General features: G+C 39.9%; 1 non-coding gene across 1 annotated transcript; it reads right to left on the reverse strand.

Annotated features, from left to right (window-relative positions):
* Nucleotides 1-7,195: 7,195 nt before the first annotated feature.
* On the reverse strand, nt 7,196-7,302 carry LOC114397771. The gene has a single exon (XR_003663396.1). It is a non-coding gene; the product is annotated as a small nucleolar RNA R71 (small nucleolar RNA).
* Nucleotides 7,303-10,374: the final 3,072 nt, after the last annotated feature.

Raw genomic sequence — 10,374 nt, forward strand, 5'->3', positions numbered from 1 at the left:
ACTGGAATTGGGGTGAATTCTACAGGCTTTTTCGCTGCAAAATTCATTTCTTGGTTGGTGCTTTGGTTTGTGCTAAAGGTGGTGTTTGGGCATTAGGCGTGTGGTAAGCAGGCAGGCCTTGTGGCTGTTTTGGGGATGGCCTTTGTGGATGATTGGGTGAGAGGGACTGTTATTGGCTGAGTAATGACATTGTTGGGCTGATGGGAAATTTGGTCGTGTAGGAATGGTAGTCACAGCAAGGGTTTCTCCCTCATCCTCTTCATTTTCCCCAGTTTTCGCATTTTGCCCCTTTTCAGACCCACTTCGATCCTTTCACCGGTGAAGACCAAATCTGCAAAGTTTGAAGGTGTGTAACCCACCATTTTTCCATAGCAAAACATTGGTAATGTGTCTACTATCATTGTGATCATCTCTTTCTCCGTCATTGGAGGTGCCACTTGAGCTGCCAGATCTCTCCACTTTTGGGCATATTCTTTGAAGGATTCGTGCTCCTTTTTGCACATGTTAAGTAGTTGCATCATATCCGGAGCCATATCAGAATTGTATTGATACTACCTAACAAAGGCAACCATTAGGTCCTTCCAAGAATGGACTCGGGAAGGTTCCAAGTTAGTATACCAAGTGACAGCTGCCCCTAGTAAGACTTTCTTGGAAGAAATGTATCAGCAATTTCTCATCTTTTGCGTATGCCCCCCATCTTCCGACAATACATTTTCAGATGATTCTTGGGGCAACAGTCCCCACGTACTTATCAAACTCCGACACTTTGAACTTCAGAGGAACGACCATGTTTGGGTACTAGGAACAACTCTTCTATGTCAATAAAGGCATAACCTCTACCTCCTTCAATGGCCCTGAGCCTTTCCTCTAGATGATCCAACTTTCCCATTTCTACCGTAGCAGGAGGGATCTTACCCACTGTGGAATGCAAGGGTTGTGGTTGGGGGCGAAATTGAGGGCCCTCCAAAGTGTTTTGTAGGGGTAGATCACCAACTGCTTGCCCTTCAGTGGCATATCCGAGGCAAGGCTCGAAGTCGGCTAGATTGCGATGGGATATTTCATGTGTCTCCCCCATGGGTTAAGAGACATGTGCATGATCAGTTTGAGGTTGTTGGCTCTCAATGAGTATAGGAGTAGAGTTATTGACATTCTCATTGGGAGTGTACGCCACATTGGGTGGTGTATAGTTGGGAGGCAAGCCATATGGCGGGAAGGCATGCTTGTTTTTTTGCACTAAATAAGGGCCACCCGTACTTCCCAACTCTTTGCCTTCCAGACCTACCATATCTGAGGTTGGATGATTTATTTGGTTAAGGCCATATGGGGGGTCAGGTCCCCCTCAGCAATGGTGCCGGTAGCGACTATTGCAGCCGCATTGACCTCCATCATCATGGCCATTTTCTCTTTCAAGGCCTCCATGTCAGCCTTGATCTGTTCTTGTACCTCCTCTACTTCACCCATTACTCTAGCTCTAGCACGCGATTGGTAAGGGCACCGTAAATCGCATTCTTTCGTTTGATTTAAATGATTACAATTTGGTTTTGAAGGAAAGAATGCAATAGGCAATGCAACCAATTGAAAAGCATGGATGTATGCGAATGATGCACAGTTGAAGTATCGCGAATTTTTACGCAGGACATGGGGTTGAATCAATTTAGATTTTCAACATGGTCCATGACATCTTTGTCAAGGTGAAACTGGAAGTAACAAGGACATCAACAGTCTTAAATATGTTTAGCAGTAGACGAAGCAGCGATGTAACTCCATCCATCTTTTGCCCCAATTTTTTTGCAAGATGGTTACTTCCATACTTGACATTGACTTGATGAACCTTTTCTAGAAAGCATGAGCTTGGTTCAACCCTATAATCCAAGGAATGGCAATTTCGATCGCCAATACTTCGACAACATTTCATAGAGATGAATGACTCGAGCATACTTAAGCTATGCATGGCAAATGTAATTATGAGATTGAGATGCCCGAAGGAACATCTTTTCTTAGTTAATCATGCATTAGGTACCATGTTCAATCATTTTGTTTTTTTAAGTGAAACGGGTTTATGATCCCAACATGGTTGGCTCATGGTACCGAACATATGCAACTAAGAATGCATCGTGAATTTTCATGATTCCCTTTTTTGTTTTTGTTTTGCAGAGGAAAATGCAAGGATCATGCATGAGTAAACATGAAAATAAATGGTATGCAAAAAACATGTTAGATGCAGATGCATAGTGATGAAATGACTTATGCAAAATGCAATGCATGAATATGGTAAGTGACAAATTCAGGAATGATATGTCCATTACGATGCCATGAAGAGATGCTTATACGGAGCATGATATGAATGCATTTACGGACACGAGAGCCCGAAAAATCATCTCTTCTTACTTGCGCATTCGGGGGCGCAGTGCCCCATGTGTGCAGTTAAGAAGGTGATATGGACCTTTCGGCTTCCCGTGCCAAAAGATGAGACCAACATACAAAGCGTGCATGACGACATGATGTAGACGCACAAAAGCACAACACGGGGATGTACACAATATGGCAATATCCACAAATAATCATATAGCAAAGGCGTACATGAAATTTAGGTTATATGCATGGCAGTGTTTAAAAGGCACGCAACGTGTTCACTTCGCGCCCCTATTTTAGGGACCTAAATGGGAGGAACTAAAAGGCTTTTAGTGATAATTCCCAAGGTGGTCATATCTCTCTTGATGGTTTCTAGAGGTATCATCCCCTTCGAAAAAACATATTGCGGCAGTAGGGACTACTAGCAACAATATGTTATCAAAGAGAAAAACTCTAGATGAGGGTTCACTATTATCAAGCAAGTCGGAGACCCAGCATACCCACAGATTCACCTCCACTCCTTATGTTCCCATGGACCCGGGTGTAGGGCCCCTTTTCAACTTACCGTGTGTGAAAAAAGGTGTTGGTGTTGTGTGCATCAAATGAATAAATATCTATCTCATGCATACATTTCAAAAACACACTAAAAACATCAAAGAGATATATACAAGAACGTAAGAGAAATAAAAGGGAACTGACAAAAGAGGAAGTCATGATATTGCACGAGATTAGAAGGCCCAACTCTCTAAAAACAGTCCCCAGTGGAGTCGCCAACTGTCGCAACCTACCCTTCGGCGGGAGGGCGACACAGAGGCTCATGGGTGCGTCTTCCAAGAAAGGAAAATGCGCGGAGTCGCCACCAACGTTTATTCGAGAAAAACGTCGGAAAAACCAAAAAGGTGTGGTCTACGAACTTTAAGTGTGAAAGGTTCGGGAGTTTTTTTTACGCACGGGGAAGGTATTAGCACCCCACGCATCCGTCACAAGGGACGGCAACCTTCAATCAAGTGTGCAAATATGACTTCAAAATTATGTATTTTTCCCTTTTTTATGTCTTTATGATTTTTATGGGTTTTTTGTATTTTTTTATCTTTTTGTGGTCGACAAGAGTGTTTCCCTCGCTCCTACGTATCCTCAATTGCGATGAGGAAATCATACCTACGTAGTTCTTTCAGAACTAAACTTTGGTTAAGTTGTTTTGATCATTTTCCGCAAGATCGATTTTAACCGCACAAAAGTCATTTAAGGCATTGGACCATTAAACGATCTTTTGATTCTTTTGAAAGTAGAGAAACATTAAGGCGTTGGACCATTAACAATCTCGAAACGTTAAGGCGTTGGACCATTAACGATTTCTTGGTTTTTGAAAGGAGAGGAACGTTAAGGCGTTGGACCATTAACGATCTCTTGGGGTGGTTGACAAAAGCGGGGCTTTTGCTCCTACGAATCCTCAATTGCGATGAGAAAATCAAACCTATGCAGTTCTTGCAAAAGCAGTAAAGTTACGTCTTGATTTTATGCTTTTGAACGGTCCATGTTAACCGATAAAAGCAAAGAAGATCGTTTAAGGCGTTGGACCTTAAAACGGTTTTTAGTGATTTTTGTGGACAAAGCTTGATTTATGAGTTGATTTTAGAATTAGCTTCACTTTGGTTATTAGTCAATTCATTCAAGGAAACTTTCAAAGAAAAATGTCCGATTAATTTTTTTGATTTATTTTATTATTTTTTTCAAGATATTTTGATTATTTTATTTTATTTTTGTTTAACCGAGGTTACAGTATGAACGATCGGTTAGATTTTGCTTTAACAGTGATTAAACGAGATTACAACGCAAATGATCGGTTGAAATTCATTTTATCAAAACAAGTAGGAACCACTAAGGGTGGATAGAATGAATTGAAATATTCAATTTCGGGAACTTACCGGTTGAAGACCGAAGAACGAAGAAGAGCGGTGAAGAACGATGAAGAATTTCCACATAATCGCTTACGGAAACGTCTCGGAAGCATTACGGAAGCACCTCGGTTTGGATTTTCTTCACGAAAACACATTTTTTCACCCAAAACAACTGAAATGCATAGCCAAGGGGTCCGGAATATTTTGAAACAGCCCCCCTCCCCTATTTATAGGGAAAAAGGGAGGTGTTTGCCGCCCAGAGGCTTCTTGAGGAAGATTTCAAAGCGCACCCCAATTACTAAGTTCACCCCCTTTTTCATACTTTACGGAAAAGTACGGAAGCCTTACTGATGTGCCATCATTTTCTTCTATTTCTTAAACCCTTTTTGCACCATTTTAATTACTGATTAGTCTTAATTGTCAAATTAATTATACAGTTTTATTATTTGGGCTCATTCAGCTAATTTGATGTTTTTAATCTAATTTCAGGAATTAATGAAACATTGGGCTTAATCCGGATTTTGGTTGTGGACTTGAAGAGGTCAAATAAAGCAGCGCTTACTTTAGTTAATTTCTAATTAGGAGATTGCAATTTTATTTTATGTGGTTCAGTGTTTATTTCGTTTGGGCCAGAATAATGTAATAGGGCCCAGTTACTTTGAGTGACTCTTTTTAAATAGCAACCTTGGGATTTGTGCAAGGCTATTCTGTTAGGCTATTCATTATTCAAGGCTTTGTTTAGGGTTTTCGTTTTTCTGTTCGAATGCTACTGTTCACGTAATGAAATTTTCCATTTTCTGCTTCTAATTACAATTTCGTTCTTGTTTCTTCTTTTGCTTTCATTTACGTTTCTGTTTCATTTACGTTTCTGTTTCATTTACGTTTCTGCTTCATTTATGTTTCTGCTTCTAGTTTCATTTATGTTTTCTGTTTGAATCTATGGAAGGCTAAATATTGTGGTGTTGTTTCCTTTTGAGGACGAAGCTCAACTCTCTTCGAGGTTTTGTTTATAATGTGACTTCCTGGCAGTTTTCCCTTCACCAGTTAACCCACATTCGTAATATTAATCTGTGCACGCTTCGTGTTCGATTAATTTCCTCTGAGCCTAACTTGCGTTCATGCTTAATGGACGAAGGGCTAATTGGTGTATGTGTTGCTTAATCACGTATTGACAACCCTAAGTTGATTTTCGCTTAGTAAATTAAAATAGGGTTGGATTAAGTGGTTAACTGTTAGGGACGAATTCTCCATAACCCAGGACAAGAGAATGGCTTCTGAATTAGAGGAAACAACCCGTTTTTAATATTATCAGTTTCATATTCCAGTTTACTTGTTCTGTTCTTTAAATCACAAAACAAACAAACCCCCCAATCGTTACTGTTACTGCAAGTATATTATGAACATTTGGTTTATCATTGCTCGTTGGGAAACGACCTATGATCACTTCCTAGTTACTGCATTTTCATGTTTATTTGATTCGGGTACGGCCTCGATCAAATTTGGCACTGTTGTCGGGGAGCAGTGTCCAAAGGTTCATAATAGCTAGTGTCGTGTTAGTGTTTAATTATTTCGTATTTTATGTTTAATTGTTAGTGTTGTGTTAGTATGTGTGTTAGTGTTGTTTAGTGTCCTGGTATTTTGTTTAGTGTGTGTTCTGTTTTTAGTTTTTCTGTTAAGCGCTTTCCCTGTTTCAGTTTTGGGTGTTTTGCTGTGAATAATGTTTTGCGACGAACTTAGCGACCACTTTTGCTTGCGGCAAAACAGAGTAGTAGTAGAAATCATGTAGCGACGGATTTTAGCGACCACCCTTGCTGAATTATTTGGGATCTTTTGTTTTAGTAGTTAGAGTTGTTATTTTTGGCTGAATTTTTTTGTGCTAACTTCTTTTAATCTATATTTTGTAGGAAAATTAGCTAGAGCCTTTAGTTTGGTCAGATTTGAGAGTTCCAAAAAAGTAGCAAATTTTGTTTTTGTCCAAACTTCAAACGATCATAACTTTTGCTCCGGTTTTCAGAATCGCAATTATTATATATGTATTTGGGGTAGAAAAAAATTTCCTACGCCATGGCAGCCCTCCATAGGCCAGCTGAAGTCTCCATCATCCAAAAAAGTGATTCTGTCAAAAGTTTTTTATTTTTCAAGTTTTATTCACTTATTTTTCTCAACCTACCATTTTTAGCTTCCATAGTTAGACTTTGAATTTTTGTTTGAAATTTTATGTGCTATCTTCTCATCATTTTATAAGGTTTTTCACAAAATTTCAAGTCATTTGGATATCATTTGAGGGTAGCTATAGTTCAAACCTACACCTTTATTTACATGACAAGGCAACTAGTTGTGCATGCTGAATGTAGTGTATGACTAGAGGCAATCCATCTGACTTACAATCCTTTGATCCTGAGATAGATAGGACATTTCATAGATTAGTTAGGCATCATTTTATACCTTTTGATCATCCTGAGCATTCCATTACTGGTGAATCTGTGCATTTTGTTATTGGTGATTTTGAACATCCTGATTTTGAGCATTATAATTTTGAGCATTCTGATTTTGAACATTCCGAGAACATGGCACAACCTCCACCCCGTGAGAGGACTCTAAGGGAAATGGCTGCACCTGATTTCACCTACGAAAGCTTGTGCATCCAATACCCTGATGAGGATGTCCCATATGTTTTTAAAACTGGACTCATCCATTTGCTTCCAAAGTTTCATGGCCTTGCAGGTGAAGACCCGCACAAACATCTGAAAGAATTTCATATTGTCTGCTCCACCATGAAACCCTCAGATGTCCAAGAGGATCACATATTTCTGAAGGCTTTTCCTCATTCTTTAGAGAGAGTGGCAAAGGACTGGATGTATTACCTTGCTCCAAGGTCCATCACGAGCTGGGATGACCTTAAGAAAGTATTCTTAGAAAAAAAATTTCCTGCTTCCTGGACCACGACCATCAGGAAGGATATCTCAAGTATTAGACAACTCAGTGGAGAGAGCCTATACGAATACTGGGAGAGATTTAAAAAACTATGTGCCAGTTGCCCTCACCATCAGATTTCGGAGCAGCTTCTTCTCCAATATTTTTATGAAGGACTCAGTAATATGGAGAGAAGTATGATAGATGCTGCCAGTGGTGGAGCCCTTAGAGACATGACTCCTACTGAAGCCAAAAATTTAATTGAGAAGATGGCTTCCAACTCCCAACAGTTTAGCACCAGAAATGATGCTATAGTCATTAGAGGAGTGCATGAGGTATCTACAAACTCATCTGCATCATCTGAAACTAAGAAGCTTCAAGGTAAACCAGATGCATTGGTTAACTTGGTAACCCAGCTAGCCTTGAATTAGAAATCTGTACCTGTCGCAAGAGTCTGTGGTTTATGCTCCTCTGCTGACCACCATACAGACCTTTGCCCTTCCATGCAGCAACCTGGAGCAATTGAGCAGCCTAAAGCTCATGCTGCAAACATTTACAATAGACCTCCTCAACCTCAACAGCAAAATCAACCACAGTAGAACAACTATGACCTCTCCAGCAACAGATACAATCTTGGATGGAGGAATTACCCTAATCTCAGATGGTCTAGCCCTCAACAACAACAACAGCAGCCTGCTCCTTCCTTCCAAAATACTGCTGGCCCAAGCAGACCATACATTCCTCCACCAATCCAACAACAGCAACAGCCCCAAAAACAACAAACAGTTGAGGCTCCTCGGCAACCTTCCCTCGAAGAACTTGTGAGGCAAATGACTATGCAAAACATACAGTTTCAACAAGAGACCAGAGCCTCCATTCAGAGCTTAACTAATCAGATGGGACAATTGGCTACACAATTAAATCAACAACAGTCCCAGAATTCTGACAAGTTGCCTTCTCAATTTGTCCAAAATCCCAAAAATGTCAGTGCCATTTCATTGAGGTCGGGAAAGCAGTGTCAAGGACCTCAACCCGTAGCACCTTTCTCATCTGCAAATGAACCTGCCCAACTTCACTCTACTCCAAAAAAAGGTGATGACAAAAATTTACCTAACAATTTTTGTGCAAGTGAATCTTCCACTGGTAATTCTGATTTGCAAAAGCAGCACATCCCTTTTCCATTCCCTCCAAGAGCAGTTCCCAACAAAAAAATGGAAGAGGCAGAGAAAAAGATCTTGGAAACATTTAGAAAAGTAGAGGTAAACATACCTCTGCTGGATGCAATAAAGCAAATTCCAAGATATGCTAAATTTTTTAAGCAGATGTGCACTAATAAGCGGAAGCTTAAAGGAAGTGAACGAATTAGCATGGGCAAAAATGTCTCCGCATTGATTGGTAAATCTGTCCCCCAAATTCCTGAAAAATGTAAAGATCCAGGTACATTCAGCATACCTTGTATTATAGGGAATAGTAAGTTTGACAATGCCATGCTAGATTTAGGAGCTTCTGTTAGTGTTATGTCTCTGTCTATTTTTAATTCTCTATCTCTAGGTCCCTTGCAGTCAACTGATATGGTAATTCATTTAGCTAATAGAAGTGTTGCCTATCCTATTGGTTTCATAGAAGATGTCTTAGTTAGAGTTGGTGAACTGATTTTCCCTGTTGATTTTTATATTTTGAATATGGAGGATGGATTTTCTCAAGGATCAGTTCCCATCATTCTAGGCAAGCCCTTTATGAAAACTGCTAGAACTAAGATAGATGTATATGCAGGCACACTATCCATGGAGTTTGGTGATATAACTATTCATTTTAATATTCTGGATGCTATGAAACACCCATCTGAAGATCTTTCTGTATTTCGTGCTGAAATAATTGACCATGTTGTTGATGAATACATGACTAATCTTTATTCTAATATGCATGCCTCTCATTCTTCATGCATTGAGTCTGAAATTGTACTTGATCATATGTCTGAATTTGATGCTGAGAGTGAATCTGAAATTGATATTGATTGCATGTCTGGTGGTGGTGATGGTGTTTTACCTCTCGAGATTGATTTTATAGAGTCAGATAGAACTAACCATGTTTTAGGAAGTACACATACTTCTGACTTTCTTTATGAGGTACAAGCTGAGAAACCATCTCCTTCTACCACTATCCAGCCGGCCACACCAGAATTGAAGCCTCTGCCATCAAATTTAAAATGCTCTTACTTGGATGATAGCAAAAATTTTCCTGTAATTATATCTGCCTCCCTTGCTGATGAGCAAGAAGAGAAGTTGTTGTCTGTTCTCAAGAAGCATAAGAAGGCTATAGGCTGGACCCTGGCGGACATTCCTGGTATTAGCCCATCCACATTTATGCATTGAATAAATTTAGAGGATGGAGCTAAACCAGTAAGACAGCCACACAGAAGACTCAACCCGATGATTCTTGATGTAGTGAAGAAGGAGATAACCAAGCTTTTGCAAGCTGGAATCATTTATCCTATCTCCGACAGCCAATGGGTGAGTCCCGTCCAGGTAGTCCCAAAGAAGGTCGGCCTCACAGTGATAAAAAATGAGAAGGATGAGCTAATTCCTACTCGGGTGCAGAACAGTTGGAGAGTCTGCATCGACTATAGGAGGCTGAACCAGGTTACCAAAAAAGACCCTTTTCCCCTGCCATTCATTGACCAGATGCTTGAACGCCTGGCAGGTAAATCTCACTACTATTTCCATGATGGTTTTTCTGGTTGTATGCAAATTACTATTGCTCCTAAGGATCAGGAAAAGACCACATTCACCTGCCTCTTCGGCACTTTTGCCTATAGGAGGATGCCTTTCGGCCTATGCAATGCCCCTGGTACCTTCCAGTGGTGCATGATTAGTATTTTTAGTGATTTCTTAGAAAATTGCATAGAGGTGTTTATGGATGATTTCACTGTATATGGATCCTCTTTTGATGGTTGTTTGGATAGTTTGGAAAAAGTTTTGAATAGATGCATCGAAACTAATCTTGTTCTAAATTTTGAAAAATGTCATTTTATGGTTGAGCAAGGTATAGTTTTAGGCCACATTATTTCCAATAAGGGTATTGAAGTAGATCCTGCAAAAATTTATGTTATTTCACAATTGCCTTACCCCTCTTGTGTGCGAGAGGTGCGATCTTTTCTAGGTCATGCAGGATTCTACAGGCGCTTTATAAGAGATTTTAGCAAAGTAGCCTT

The sequence above is a fragment of the Glycine soja genome, chromosome 18, assembly GCF_004193775.1.
Source record: "Glycine soja cultivar W05 chromosome 18, ASM419377v2, whole genome shotgun sequence".
Lineage (NCBI taxonomy): Eukaryota > Viridiplantae > Streptophyta > Magnoliopsida > Fabales > Fabaceae > Glycine > Glycine soja.